Genomic DNA, 14,459 nt, shown 5'->3' with positions numbered 1-14,459 from the left:
TGCACGCGGTTTAACCAGTTTATGTGCCAATCATCCCAGGAATGTGGAGGAAGCGGGCAGCATTCGAATAGATTAAAAATCACCGAAATGCTGCAATGTTGTACGTCGCTTTTCCCTTTATAATAACTTGCGTATTATTGGGAATATTTGTAAAAAGAAACCTCTCCGAAGAAACCGAGATTACATCTATTAAGATAAGATCTATGGGCAAACACATCACACTAATATTTAAAAATACATTGTCCAAAAATAACGTTAAGTATTTAGTAATAACAATGGGATTCCCTTTGCATAAAACTGCAAACGGGACTTTAATTATATAGGTGGTAAATATAGATGGGAAACCTAAGTTAACAACGGCAGTGGCCCCACGAACAGATCCACCAACCTTGTGTGTATGTAACAATAGCATGCACCGTGACGGCATCTGGCAAATGTAAGGTTCTCATTACCTATTTATCACCCGGGCCGAGATGGCCAGGAATTACCACCGCGGTGAAAATTATTTTCCACCGCGGTGTAAATTATTTTCCACCGCGGTGTAAATTATTTTCACCGCGGTGAAAATAATTTTCACCAAGGTGAAAATTCCATAAAATAAAACTTAAATGAAAATAGAAAAAAGTTAATATGATACTAACAAAGCTCCGTATACAAGAATAGGTCTAAAACAGTGTATCTATTGGAGAAAAATAAAATGATGTTTTAGAATCTCTCCTCCTCCTCTCTCTTTCTCTCATAAACACACACACATACACTATTTCTTGGCAAGGCTTGCTGGGTGTGTGCGGCAGTGCTAAAACGGAGATTCTTTGTTTAAATGTGTTTATGTTATGTAGCAGAGAATACCATGGAGTTTTAAAAAAATAAGTATAATAAACAAAACAACAATGCCAAGCCAGATAAGTGGAAGTGACATACAGTGGGCATTGGTGAACAATGACCACTTTAATGAAGGGTTTGTTGTTTTTGGGGGAGGAGAAAATAAGGTGGTTTATGAAGAGTAATGTACAAGAGGGGGCTATTTTACTCAATTTTATTGGAGAAAATGAGGAATAATGAAGTTTTAATGCTTTTTGATGAGGGGGCATTATTGTTATATTTGAAAGAATGCCACTTGTAATAACTTGTTGACCAAACAATGAAAGAGTAGTTACTGCATCTATTCTGAGAAAGAAAATACCTTAAATTGCTTTATAATGTGTGAGACTGACAAACAAAAACAACTTAAATAGATTTATTTAGAGGCATGCACGTAAATATTTTGACAGTTCATCTCACAAGGGTTATATAAAGAAGAGAGGGTAAAAATACATCGACATCATCACTCAAGGTACAATTTTTTAAAATCCCTCTTATTTAATGTTTGAATATCTCTCCAATTCTACTTTCCTTTAAGGGAGTCATTAGCACCTTAATTGCCTAGGTTAGGTAATGTGACATGATGTATCATCCTCAGGTGTTACTCTGTGTTATATTGCACAAGTGTAAATGTCTTACCTGCATGATTATCTGGGATTTATGGACTTTGTTAATTGATGCCTGGGTTATGCAGTCACATACTTGATCTCTCTCTATCTCTCTCTCTCTCTCTCTCTCTCATTTAACTCTGTTTGTAAATTTTGCCTGTAATTCTTTTTTACAATGAGGTCAATATCAATAAAATGAAGCCGAGTAATTTCTCTAGTTTCATAGAAAATATGAAGTTAGGTATTAGAGAAAGTTAACTAGGTATCCCAAAGCCTCTGTCACTAAAGAGCACTGAAAAACTGCATAAATTGCCCATCCTGACTGAGAATTAAGTGAAAATTAGTTTTTCCCTCCTGTGCCAAAATGAATGGGAACGCTGAATAGTAGGGTTGTGACTACGCATTCATCAACCCTTGTAGTCATCATTAACGTTAAGACGGCCAATGAATCCCCTGAACCTGCTCAGCGTGTGCTTACTTTCAATTTTCCATTCAAAACCCCCTCCCACACAGCATGAGAAGACCCGATGAATGCGTGTAAAATTATGGGATAGAATAGCATCAAGCCTCCCCTGTGCCTGGGGAAATATGGTAACACGGCAGGAGCACATTGGACTTTCATCAGACATCGCTGGTTTTCTTTCAGCAAATTGCCATCTTGGTGGGGTTTCAATTTGGGTTAGATCATTTTTATATCTTGTTAAAATTAGGCACAGGGTTTCCTCCTTGCAGGGGAACTCAGAGATAGGGCTTTGTTTGTAAGAAAAAGTTTTGATTTTGAATAGCTACTTGGGATGGTACACCCAGCAGGGCAGGTGCTTCATCACACGCCTTGCTTAGCGTCTCTCTTCAATAATTGGCCACTTGAATACAAATTTTGAAAGAAAATTTGTCTTTCGCCCTTGCTTTTATACACAGCATGGGTTGTTTTTTTCTACTGTTGCAAGGATCAGGAAAGAGAAAATTGCAGCCTGTAGATTTTATGTATTCATCTCATACATGTAAAGTTGTACCGACTGACCTGCCATTATATTTTGATATTTTCCATGAATCATATCATATGCAGCAATCTGGCTAATATCAACCATATATCACATAACCTGAGAATTATTTCTAATATTTTGATGTATAGATGTATAGCCAGATCCAGGGCATACCATTCCCTCTTTTTCCAAATGAAAATTCTCTTTCTCAAGCCCTTTGAAAGAGGAGGAAAGGGAAAAAGACTTTTAAGTCCATGGAGCCTTGAAAAACATTGATTACCATAGCCTGGGTGGTTAGGAGAGGGCAGAAATAGCGACCAAATTTTTGTCTCTTCCCCTCCCCATTCTTAATCTTGGATCTGCCTCCAAGAAGGGTACACTGTATCTACTTTCATTTTTAAGAAAATAGATTATATAAATCAATCTTAATGGCCTCAGAAAACAGGCATGCAGATAAGATGTAAAGTCAGGTGAATATTTTATCTTAATCTCATCACACTACCAAATTAACAATCAGACACACATGCACAAGTCACAAGCTGTGGGAATATTGGTCCTCATTAGCAGATCATTTGTCCAGATTATTCTAACGAGGCTCGTTACAACACTGACCACAGGTAGGAGATAAGATATTAAAGTTAACAGAGACTTTAAATAAATCTTTAAATGAAAAATAAATGTGGAATTACCTCTTTCCAAATAAGGACAGAATAAAAACTATCAATGGATTCTGAAAAAAAGGGCAAAATTACATATGAACACATTTTTCAACAAACAGGCCAATTTTACTTGATAGTAGAACCAATGGAAGAATTTTACAGTGAAAACAATGGAAGAGTAATAACCCTCATTAAGTCAATTACCCCTGTAAGTCCCATTACAACACACTGACCCTCTGTGACTGACCACTAATGACCACACAGCATGGTCATCTTGACCACTGGTCACTCCATGTGGATTAAGGGGGTCATTAACAATAGATATATAATTACTATTAAACTAGAGCTTGTTATATTCTGATTAATGTTGACAGACATCTTGGTGACAAGATTAATAAGAATATTTCAGTGTGTTGGAAATGATTAGATATACCTGATAGCAAGAAGTGATATTTATAATATTACCTGTAACTGAGGGAAATTTATTTCACCTGGTCTTGTTCACTGCTAATACAAATGGCAACATATAAGTCATAACTTTTTATTTTCTTGTTTCCTTGACCAGCTGCCATTAGTTAAAACTTCACTGTGTTAAGTGCTATACATCTGACATCATTCTTCACATTAAAAACTTTTGTCTGGCTTAATTTGTGAGCATGAAATCATGTACACAAACTTCAGACTTTTTGTAAAAAGGTCATTAAAATTAAAAAAAAAAAGTCAAATGAACTAAAATAAAAAATATACCTTATATAATAGAAGGCAAATAAATTGAACGATAATATTATATTATAATTGATCTAAAAATTACTTCCCAGTGCACAGCACCCTATTGAAGCCAATTATTACTATTGGAACATAAGGTAAGATTGGCAGATTGTCGATAAAAGCAAACAAATGAGAAAACAAAAACTATAATATCTACTTTCTACCTCTCTATTGACCACCTGATATACGGTACAATTAGTAACCTCAATGTACCAGAAAGACCTCCCCTGTTCACACATTACTTTCTGCTACGCATCTGAACCGGTTAATATTCAAAAACAGGTATTGGCTACATTACATCATGCAGAGCCCAGACTCCAGTGTTTCTGTGTGAAGTGTAATGTATAAAATCTTCCATAGTTCACAAGTGGTAAGACGTCAAATCTTTGACCTACTGTAGTAAATTAATCTTTTGCTATTATAATGTACCACATACGTCAACATCCATGGTTAAAGAAATGTGATAAAACGGACAATTTGCCACAAATCACAATGATCTTTTACCAATAATCTGATACACATCACTATATTCTTGAGACAAGGTTATTTCTTTGGAGCCAAAAGTCAAAACACAAAAAAACCCAACCTCAATGGAGCAGGAATGAACTGTTTTACAGTGATCCCAGTGTAGCTAGAGCCATACACAAGTCCAAGGTTTCCTTATTAAAATCATTCAGCCTTATTAGCCAGGGGGACCCTTGATAGTAATTCAATACCAGAAATATGCCCTGCTAATGATTGCAAGGGCTGAGGTATGTTAATCAATGTAGTAGGAATTAAGACACAGGGGGTGAGGTTGGGAGGTAGCCCAGCATTTTAATATCTGAGATTTCCTAAGAGGTTTGAGCCTGTGCCATCATCTTCTGATATTAGTGTGCCACTTTTGAGTGAAAACTTTGTTATTTTAAATGTATTGTAGATTCTTTTGTGTTATACAGTTTGTGATTATCTTTTTGATTTTTTGTTTTTGAAAACATCATCTGAAGCTGATCTTACAAATGAACAAAATAAATAAATAAATAAATAAATAAATAAACAAATAAAAATTCAACCAAATAATAAAAATAATTTAACAGATGAAAATAGATAAAAAATAAATATAACTGTAGGAATGAATGTATGGATGGATAAATAAAAACAAATAAATACAAACATAAAAAAAATTAAAACTCTGTAAGAACATTATACGAGTGCACCCAGATAATCCACCCATTTAAACATAAAAGTAACCCCCTCGTGACACACATGACACTGCCCACCACCAGTATGTCCTAAATCACCCACCTTGCCCCCCTTTTATTTGTGTCAGAATGGACTCTCCCCACCATACTGTCACCTCCGATATTGTCAATAGTAAAGTGTGGAGGGACAAGCAGAGTGTACCGGGAGATATAGGTGCACAACACACCTCTGCTGATTTTTTCCTTCAAGTCTTCCATTTGACTGACAGTGTCTTGTATGAAATCAAAGAGAGTAGGATTTTTTTTGTTGTTGTTGATGAGGATTTTTGTTGTTGTTGGAGAGGATTTAATGACTCTTGATTGCAAGGTAAGAGTGGCAAGCAGCTGTGTTGTTTTTGTTTACAGGTATAATACTTACTATAAGAGCAAAGCATCCAGGACACTTCCTCAACTTTTACTACCAAGTCTTTGATGAATTTAGTCAAATTTGAGATTTTTGTTTTAAAAAAAATGTTTTTGATGACTGTCATCTGCAGAAGTTTGGTTGTGATAGTCAAGGTGGGGTTATTTTTAAAACTGATTCACATCAGATTATGCCTTAGCGTCCAAAGCATATGTTAAAAAAATCTACTTCCAACTAACACCTTGAGTCTTCTATTTGATTGACAGTTTTTAAAAATCAGGTTTAACATCAAAGAAATAGAGGTTCATTCACAAAGTTTTTAAATTGTGTTCTTTGCCTGGTGACTTTTTGACTTTTTAATAGTGGAATTATAAAAATGACAGTTCAGGATCAGTAGCCTGTTTGTCAAAGTCACACCTGCCATGAAAAAAAAGAGGAAGCTATTTTAACAACATTAAAAAAAAAGAGAGCATGCAAATTACAGACGTTGAATAAAATAATGGTTTTAGAAAAGCTAAAGAAATGTATACTGCTTAGAGTCCATAGGGTCTTATATGAGAGAGACCAAGAAATTCTGTTCCCTGTAAAACATAAACTTCAAAACAATAATTGTAGTAGCAGTTACAAAAGAAAATAAAAAACAAGAATGTAAAAAAAAAGATCCCTGTGACAGCTCACATAGACCCGAGGTTGACACCTTGCCCCCCAGTTAATTCCTACTTAATGATGACAAATCTGGCTGTCATCTTCTCTTCACTGTCACATACAGGTACACCAAGACCACAGCGTTAAGCTGAAATAAATGTCACTGGATGATGTGAAAGGACAGTGATTTCACACTAGATTAACTACAGAAACTACAGGAAAGAGGTGTGCATCTAGTTTGTATAAAACTGTGTATGTGTGTTTGCCGTGGATTTAAAAGATGGCCTGATATTCCCGACAAACAAAATCAGTGGGCCTAAAAGATCTGTCCAATCCTGAAATTATTTGATTCACTTCTCTAGGAAGCACAAAAATGAACCCATTTTTGATATCGCCTCCTTGCTTATCATTTTTCGTTATCTCAGTTCTGTTTCAGTTTTGAATCTCATGCCAATCAGCTTAAGATTAGATATTCAGTTTTAAAACTTTTTATACTTTAAAGTTAGAGCCCAATTAGGGGAATTAAAAAAAAGAGTTTATCATCTGTATATTTTACACAATGTATGATATGGACATATATGCAAGTTTTGGTTGGGTATCTGTGGCAATAAGCATTCATGTTCACTGTGAAATTGCATTATTGTTGTTATTGTAGCAGTGAACAACATGTTGCACTCACATCATGCTTAATTGTTCAAGCATAATAAAGTAAATAAAATATGTATATTGTATTAGAAATACAATGTGCAAAGCCAGTGCACTACATATTAAAATAATAGATAGGAGAGAAAATCAACAAATTGTAACATATTGGTGACTGTACCAGAAACACTGTGTAGGTTGTATAAGTGCAACCATATTATAATATGTTCATTTGTCCTTTTGTTATCTATACATATAATATTTATGAGGGTAGTTTTTAATTTCTGAACAATATGTAATCCTCAGAATCAGTCATGGCTGCTCAGGTCAGTTGATTTAAAAATTCTGCAAACATTTCATTTTATGGCAAGTGTATCTATTGACCATATACCAATGCATGCACTTTCTCCCTGTCTCCTCCCCCCCCCCTCCCAAACACATACACACATACAACCACACACGCATACATACAACCACACATACCCATACTTACACACATTATCTCTCCGTCAACCCCTGCACAAACATACTTCCCAATCTTCACATTTCACAAAAAAGATAACACAACAAATCACCCCATACACACAACCACTCAAAACTCTATTAAAAGTGATACCTGCATTGTTAACATTATCAGCAACATACACGCACATGTCCTGCATTGCCCACACAGGCGCCGGGTACTGTTATGGTCTGTTATGGGTTGAACTATCTATGTTTACTGTTTGTCATTCCAGATACCCAGTCATTCTTAGCCCAGGCCAGCTACGCCAGTCCAACACAGTACTCAAGTTGATTGCAGTAAAAAGGTAAATAAAATATTGATTTTATTTAATTATTTTTTTATGAAGGGAAGGGTAGGTAGGGACAAATGGTGTTGATGGTTGGTACAGGATGACAAAGCTGCACATATCCACACGCATGCACACACACATATGCAAGCATGCATGTGCATGCACACACATACGTGTACACGTATGCTATCCCAATACTCTTAATCCCACTTTAGGCAAATAAATGCCTGCCTGGTCTGTCCCGAAGATATGAAATTCTCCATATTAAGACAGGTGTCGAAGTAAACAACAAACATAATATATATCTGTGATGATTTTCTTGGTGCTTTTCCTAACCCCCACCCAATTTAATGCTGATCAGCACCCTTTAATATGCATGGTAATGATAGAATTATGTAATAAAACAATGGCTATCTATTCAATCTGGACTCTTTAAGGAAACCACAAGGCAAAATATAGAAATATATGAGTTAATGTATGTGCATACAAATGAATGAATGAACTTGTATATGATCAGTGACAAAATAAATATTTTCTAAGTTAAAAAGACAAAAAAGATATAAGTTTTACATAGCTAATATTAAAAATACTAACAAAGCCATTTTCAATGAGGAAAAAAATAAAAAGAACTCTTTGTTTCACCTTCCTTATTAGCGTGAATTACTCCAATGTCTAAATAAAGATGTCTAGCGTTGAAATTGTTTCTTTACATAAGCTAAAACAATGACCATCTATTTCCCCCCTGCAAGTCCTGTCTCCACGGTCTTGATGATATGTGCAAATAAGAAATTAAAGGCCGGACACTGACCAGACCTGTAAGGTCCAACATTGACCAGAACAGGACATGAAGTTGATAAGGTTTATTGTCATTTTATTTAAACAACAGGTATGTACAGTTAAGTAGTTCTTTTTGTTGCACTGTTTCTTGTGCAATGATGAATTAAAAAGTAAATAATTTTAAAAAACTCATTGGCAGAAAAACATGTTTTGTGTCTTCAGAAATGATTCACTTTTTTTTTGCATTTGTTGCATATTTTTTTTTTGACTCATGTTATCCATTTCAGAAAATATCAATTAAGGTTTATTAAACAAATAAATGTAAATTATAAAAGAAACGGGCAGAGGAGAGGGGAGAGGTGTCATAGAGGTTGTAGTCCTATAACTGGTTACAGACTAGGTACAATTTCCATACAAAGACTGAGAGAGTGGACACCCAGGAATGCTGACCACTGCCCACTTCATGGGTCATTCCTGACATAACTGTTTTCCCACTCTGTAATGAAGGGTATAGCCAGATCAAAGTGACCAGTTGACCACATTAGGGGGCACCTGTTAATTAAGGGGCGCCTGTGAAAGGTGATGATGGATAGACAGGATTTCATTAGTTGGGTTGCTGCATACTTTGCCATAGCTTGTAATGGGTTGTGTTCTGTCTGGATTGTTTTACAAATAAGAATGTGAGGATAGTATGTTTTAGTGGAGATGTGGTCATTTGGAAAGGGAGCAGCTAGGAGATGGGGGGAGGGGGCTGGGGTGGAGAAAGTTCTGTTCAATGAAATAAGAAAAGTACTTTCTAGTTGCTATTATACAGGTTGGATTTTTTAAGCAGCCTAGGCAAAATCATTAATACATTGATTTGAATCAATGGACGAATAATAAAAAATATGTACATGAAATAAATAATTGATAAAAATTAAATGAATATACAAGAAAAAAAAAAGAAAATTTGCAGAGTCTTGAAGTGCAAGGCAGCTCATTTTGGTCCCAAGTCAAGTCACGTTGACCAGCAGCCAAAATGTCTCCAGATCTATTGGCTTTATTGATCTCTCAGTATTAAGCTCATTTAGGCATTTAGGTCATAATTAGCAGTGGGCATTGTTGTCCTGAGTAAATTATCTGACCACTTGGGCTCGCAGTCTATTTGTCCACTGCTGTCCATTGTGTATCAAACCCCATACTGGAGGACCATGCTAAGGATTAGTATTTATTTGGCTATTGTCTTGAAGGAGTTTTAAACAGCTTACGGGCAAATAACTGTACAGGCTTTGAGTGGCGCGTGGAGGGGGTTCACTATGGGAAAGTAAGGAGAAACGTTGTTGGTTTGTCTCCAAAGGTGTTGTCTTTGTACAGTATTGTCAGCCGAAACCTCAGCATAACTTTACAAGGCAAACAAGCATGCAGGGATGAGACACAATCAGGCAGGGCTAAGACTTTAAAAGGGATAATGATGCTGTACTTAGTTATTTAAGATCTAAGAAGGTGATTTCTGATTATTGTTTGGATTACTGGGTCTGGCTCGTGGATGGGATTATGGGGGCATATTGGATTTGTGACTCTACAGAATTCTTGTCTCAGGTCTGTGTTAATATGACTTTGTTGTAAGCAAATGTACTACAGAAACTGTGACTATGTATAAGACAAATGGAATTTTACATAAAGAAAATATTCAGGACACATTTGAATTAAAACACTAATACTACAGACTATCTACACTAAAAACCATACATATATCATCTCTGTTTCAAGAGGCCCAGAATTTGAAGTAACTTCAACTACCAGTGTAGCTAAGAAGGCAGGAAATTCATGGACAAAGTTGTTTGGACTGTCTATGAAGGCATTGGCTCCTGTGCTGTATGTCTGCAGCAAGTTTGGACAACTCTGTGCAGTCGTCTATGGTCAGTTTGGTCAACAGATTATCAGGGCTACATAAATGACCACTCAAGGACCGAAAATTTGTTGACTCTGTTCTTGACTTTCTTAGAGTACCAGACAAACTGCATACAGAGAATAGTTTTCCTCAATGACCATAAACCCCACACAAAAATGAGATGCTCATAACTTAATTATCTAAAATGGACTATAATTTATTAGCAGTAAAATAAAACTTGAAGTCCATGCTGAAGTTAACGTTCAGATTACAGGAAAGAAAGATAGGAAAAAATCCTGCTTGATTCACGTAGAGGAAATGAACCCCATCAAATATACATAATTCTCACCTTACATGTAATCAACATAAACAAAACAATTATCTATGCTGCTTGACTGTCTGAGTGGCTTCCACAAGATCCTCTTCCAGTGACTTGATTGCAATCAAGAGAAAGTAATTGCAATCAAGCTGTCTAACAACAACAAGGTGAAGTACTTAGCTTTGATCATCACTTAATTGGGCATGTTTCTTCCTGGCATTATAAATGTGATCACCTGGTCTAAGAACAAAATTGTCTAGAAAAGGGTCCATTCTGATTTAGATTCTTTGTCAATTTGCAAGTTGGGTCAAATATGGTGGTAAAAAGGCCTAGTTTTTTTTTCTTTTCTTAAAAAAAAGATCCCCCCCCCACCCCCAAGAAAAAATTAGAAATCGCTGGTTACAGGACTGAAGACCTACAAGAGAGTGTCTAACATTACCGGACTACCCAAGCACACCAGATATGTGTGGTAACAGAACACAGATGGCTCTATGATAACATACCTGTGTTATTGAAGTGATGCAAGCCATGAGTTAACTTTAAGAGATCAAAGAAACACGAGAGCTAATCTTTCTGATAATGGGATAATGCTACAAATTCCTTACACATTTTGGTGTTATGTTGAACTGTATGGGAGAGGATTGGGATGTGTCATGCACGTGTGCATGTTGAAGTGCAGGTGTGTAGTGTGCAGGAATGGAAACGTGTGTGTGTGTGTGCATGTGTGTGTGTGTGTGTGTGCGTGTGGAGAGAGAGAGAGAGAGAGAGAGAGACAGAGAGACAGAGGGAGGCTGGAGGGTTAAGACATTTATGACACATTTGACCCTCTCCCCAGCATCCAAACATAAGTAAAAATCATGGAACATCCAGTATCAACATGTATCAATAACCATTACATCAAACAAATCATGTAATACATATTGACACTTGAAATGTTTCTGACGGCTAACCAACAGCCTTGTCAATGTTGAGAGAAAAGAACATCAATTGTGGCTCTAAACAACCCTTCATCAACAGATATCCAAACAGATCAATCTGTATCAGGACAAAGTGTGTTTTTTTCTCCTCTGACAAATCACTGTCATTAACTATGATGGCTAACCAAGGATCACATCTTTTTGTGAGAAACAGCAGATCACGATCATCCTAATTCAACAGAAATCATAAAAGATCAGTTCATTCCTAAATTATGTCTTTCTCTGACCAAACAAATCGGTGTCACATACACCAGGTATTAGCTTTGATAAGTGACCATAGGGTCAGTTACTGGTGTCACATATCAAACTAAACTAAAGCCACAGTTATTTCTCTTAACAATACGACCTCTCCATACACCCTAGTGACAATTATTTGGATGAGGAGATCATTATTGAATACACAGCAAAATATTTTGTGAAAAGGGGCACTGATGGTGGTTTGGGTGCATCAAATATTCATATACTAGTATGTTCAGTGAAATATCTATCGGGTGGAGAGGGGAAAAAGAGAGAAAGAAATGGGGAACAAAACCAGGTGTCCAAAATCATGTCCATTGCAAGAAAAGAAATTGCATAAGATTCAGTCTCCTATTATGTGGCGTGGGTCAAAAGATCCAGCGGTTGAGGTTTGAAAATCATTGAAGTCTACCCATACTTTTCTTTCACTCTGGTGAACGAAAATCCAGGGTATTGTGGTTTTAATGATACAAACATCTTTTTAGGCTCAAATTAATGTTTGCTTAGTTTGTATATTGGACAAATGACGATTTTTTTTTTAAGATGCCAGCCACTAGTTTAATTTTACTGTGAGAAGAGCCTTCAAGTCCAAGTATTGTTCTGCAATTTTTGCATTATACAATAACCAAAAGATTCAAAATTTTAGCATAAAATAGTCTTCAGAGAATGAGATTTTGTCATAAAGTCGGTAAAAAAAATTCACAAAGAAAATAACGACCCGTAGATCCCTTTGATGTCATCCAATCTTAAAAAGTTAAGAGATTCTAAATCAAGATTATGGTATGAAAAATTGAAGAAAATGACATTAAGTCTGTTTGTTTGTGAATCCAATTTCCTGAACAGAGTTAACTATGCCAAGCACAACAATGGCTCATAAAAATGCCCTCTTTTCATAAAACTTCTCTGTCATTTTGAACAGGTGAGTTTTTGTGGTTATTACATTTAGCAATCAAAACTGGCATGTACTAAAATGATTGTAAATAATGTACCCAACTTTTATGAAGTTGAACTCTTTCAGATTTTGCAATTTTGCATATATACACTTAATGCTGATATTAACTTCAGGTTGTCAATACAGTATCCATTTTTGATTGCTAAATGTAATAACCACAGAAACTCACCTGCCAATCACATAATCACATTAAACATTGCCCTGACAAATACATTAATTTATCATTAAGTGCATTGAAAACTGGAAATAAATGCTTTGAGTCTCCAGCAAAAAAACTGTTTAGATCTGGGCTTTGTAAGTTCACAACAATTTCTTGAAAGCCATGAAATAATTAAGCTTGAAATCCGATTTAGTTTTAACCACTGGTTATTGAATCTACCATACTAGTATACGGTTCTACAAAGTAAAGAAACAAGACAGCGAAGGACACCGTTGCATCACAGTTTCCCTAAATACACAACGACAGTTGGTATTTGTCACAAATCGCAGACAACGAGAAGTCAAAACAACACCTTGTATGGCTACACAGTGATCTCGAAGCAGTCCATAATCCACCAAAACTGGCAAAACGTGCGCTAAATCCATATAAATGATGAGCAGGTTTATGCCAAAATCCCTCCGTATCTTGCTCAAACAATAAAACTCGCCACTGTAGGACACTTGCTTCCTACGTACTCATCAACTCCCGGGACTGCTTATCATTTCACATAACCAACTAGAATAGAACTCGAGCATTTTATCGTGGCATTTTTGGATAAGGACGTGACAAGTTAAATAAATGATACAATTTGGCCAAAACTCGATCATACTTTTAGCTGGGTAATCAGCACTTGGTGATCTTCATGATAAAATTGAAATCTCCGTAAGCTTGGTTAATCCAACTGGATGCCATTTCTCCAATTTGCTTAGAGAAAATAAAATTCAACACTTATCATGGCTCAGAATCAAGCACTGAACATGTTAAAATTACCTGAATTGCTGCTACTTTGATCAATAAATTCTATGATGACTCTTATTTTTTTAGATAAAGGGACATTAGATTGAAATGTTTGTCAAGAAGGAATTTGTGTTACAATCAAATTCGACGTCATTTTTGGATACAAAGCCTGACAAATTTAAATAACTTAAATTAATAAAACCTATTGTTAGAATTTCTGGATGTTTCAGACACTTTTGTTTGTTTGGATATGTGTAATCTTTTAAATAAGTCTATGTAACTCCAAGGTAAATATTTCAAACCTGTTTTTCACAATCTGAAAAAGATGTGAAACCGTTAACTTTTATGACTATGCAACTGTTCCAATTGAAATGAAGTACAGACACACACACACACACACAAAAAAAAAAAAAAAAAAAAAAAATCGTACACAAAAGTCACATGACAAGTAAATCTCTTGTGACTTCTTTGAAAAATTTTTACTCAAGAATGGCAAAAACAAATTCTATGTACGCAACTGACCAAAAAATAAAGCAAAGTTGCAAAAATTGCTCATTGAAGCAGGCTTTATTTGCCACTTGATGTTAAAGCAGCCATCAGGCTCCAACTGTGAAAGAAAGTTAATCTGCAGACGACAACAAAACGTGGATGGCATGATGGGTAATTTTCTCCTCCTTTCACAAGAAAATTGCAACAAATTTTCACAAGGCTGTTTTATAAAGGGAAACATTTATTTCTGACTTGGTCCATGAATGAAGATTATTTTGCCTCTAGCAAACATTAAAAGGAACAGTTACAGAAAGTCTTTCTTATGCCACCTCACAGCCATAGGTTAAGGAAACTACT

General features: G+C 35.7%; 2 protein-coding genes across 4 annotated transcripts in view; one reads left to right on the top strand and one right to left on the bottom strand.

Moving 5' to 3' along the window:
• The window catches only part of LOC106174731 (uncharacterized), a 100,237-nt gene that overhangs the window by 22,954 nt on the left and 62,824 nt on the right, over positions 1 to 14,459 (bottom strand). The window lies entirely within an intron of this gene.
• The window catches only part of LOC106169047 (uncharacterized), a 67,603-nt gene that overhangs the window by 8,764 nt on the left and 44,380 nt on the right, over positions 1 to 14,459 (top strand). Inside the window, exons 1-2 of one of the 2 annotated variants that reach the window (XM_086997042.1) lie at positions 5,251 to 5,427; positions 7,488 to 7,559. The gene's annotated coding sequence lies outside the window, so the exon portion shown is untranslated. Of the gene's footprint in view, positions 1 to 5,250; positions 5,428 to 7,487; positions 7,560 to 14,459 lie in introns of those variants that run through there. The other variant, XM_086997043.1, reaches the window with a different exon arrangement.

The sequence above is a fragment of the Lingula anatina genome, chromosome 10 (assembly GCF_051362555.1).
Source record: "Lingula anatina isolate TDL-2025a chromosome 10, LinAna3.0, whole genome shotgun sequence".
NCBI lineage: Eukaryota > Metazoa > Brachiopoda > Lingulata > Lingulida > Lingulidae > Lingula > Lingula anatina.
This window is presented reverse-complemented; position numbering and strand designations above follow the sequence as displayed.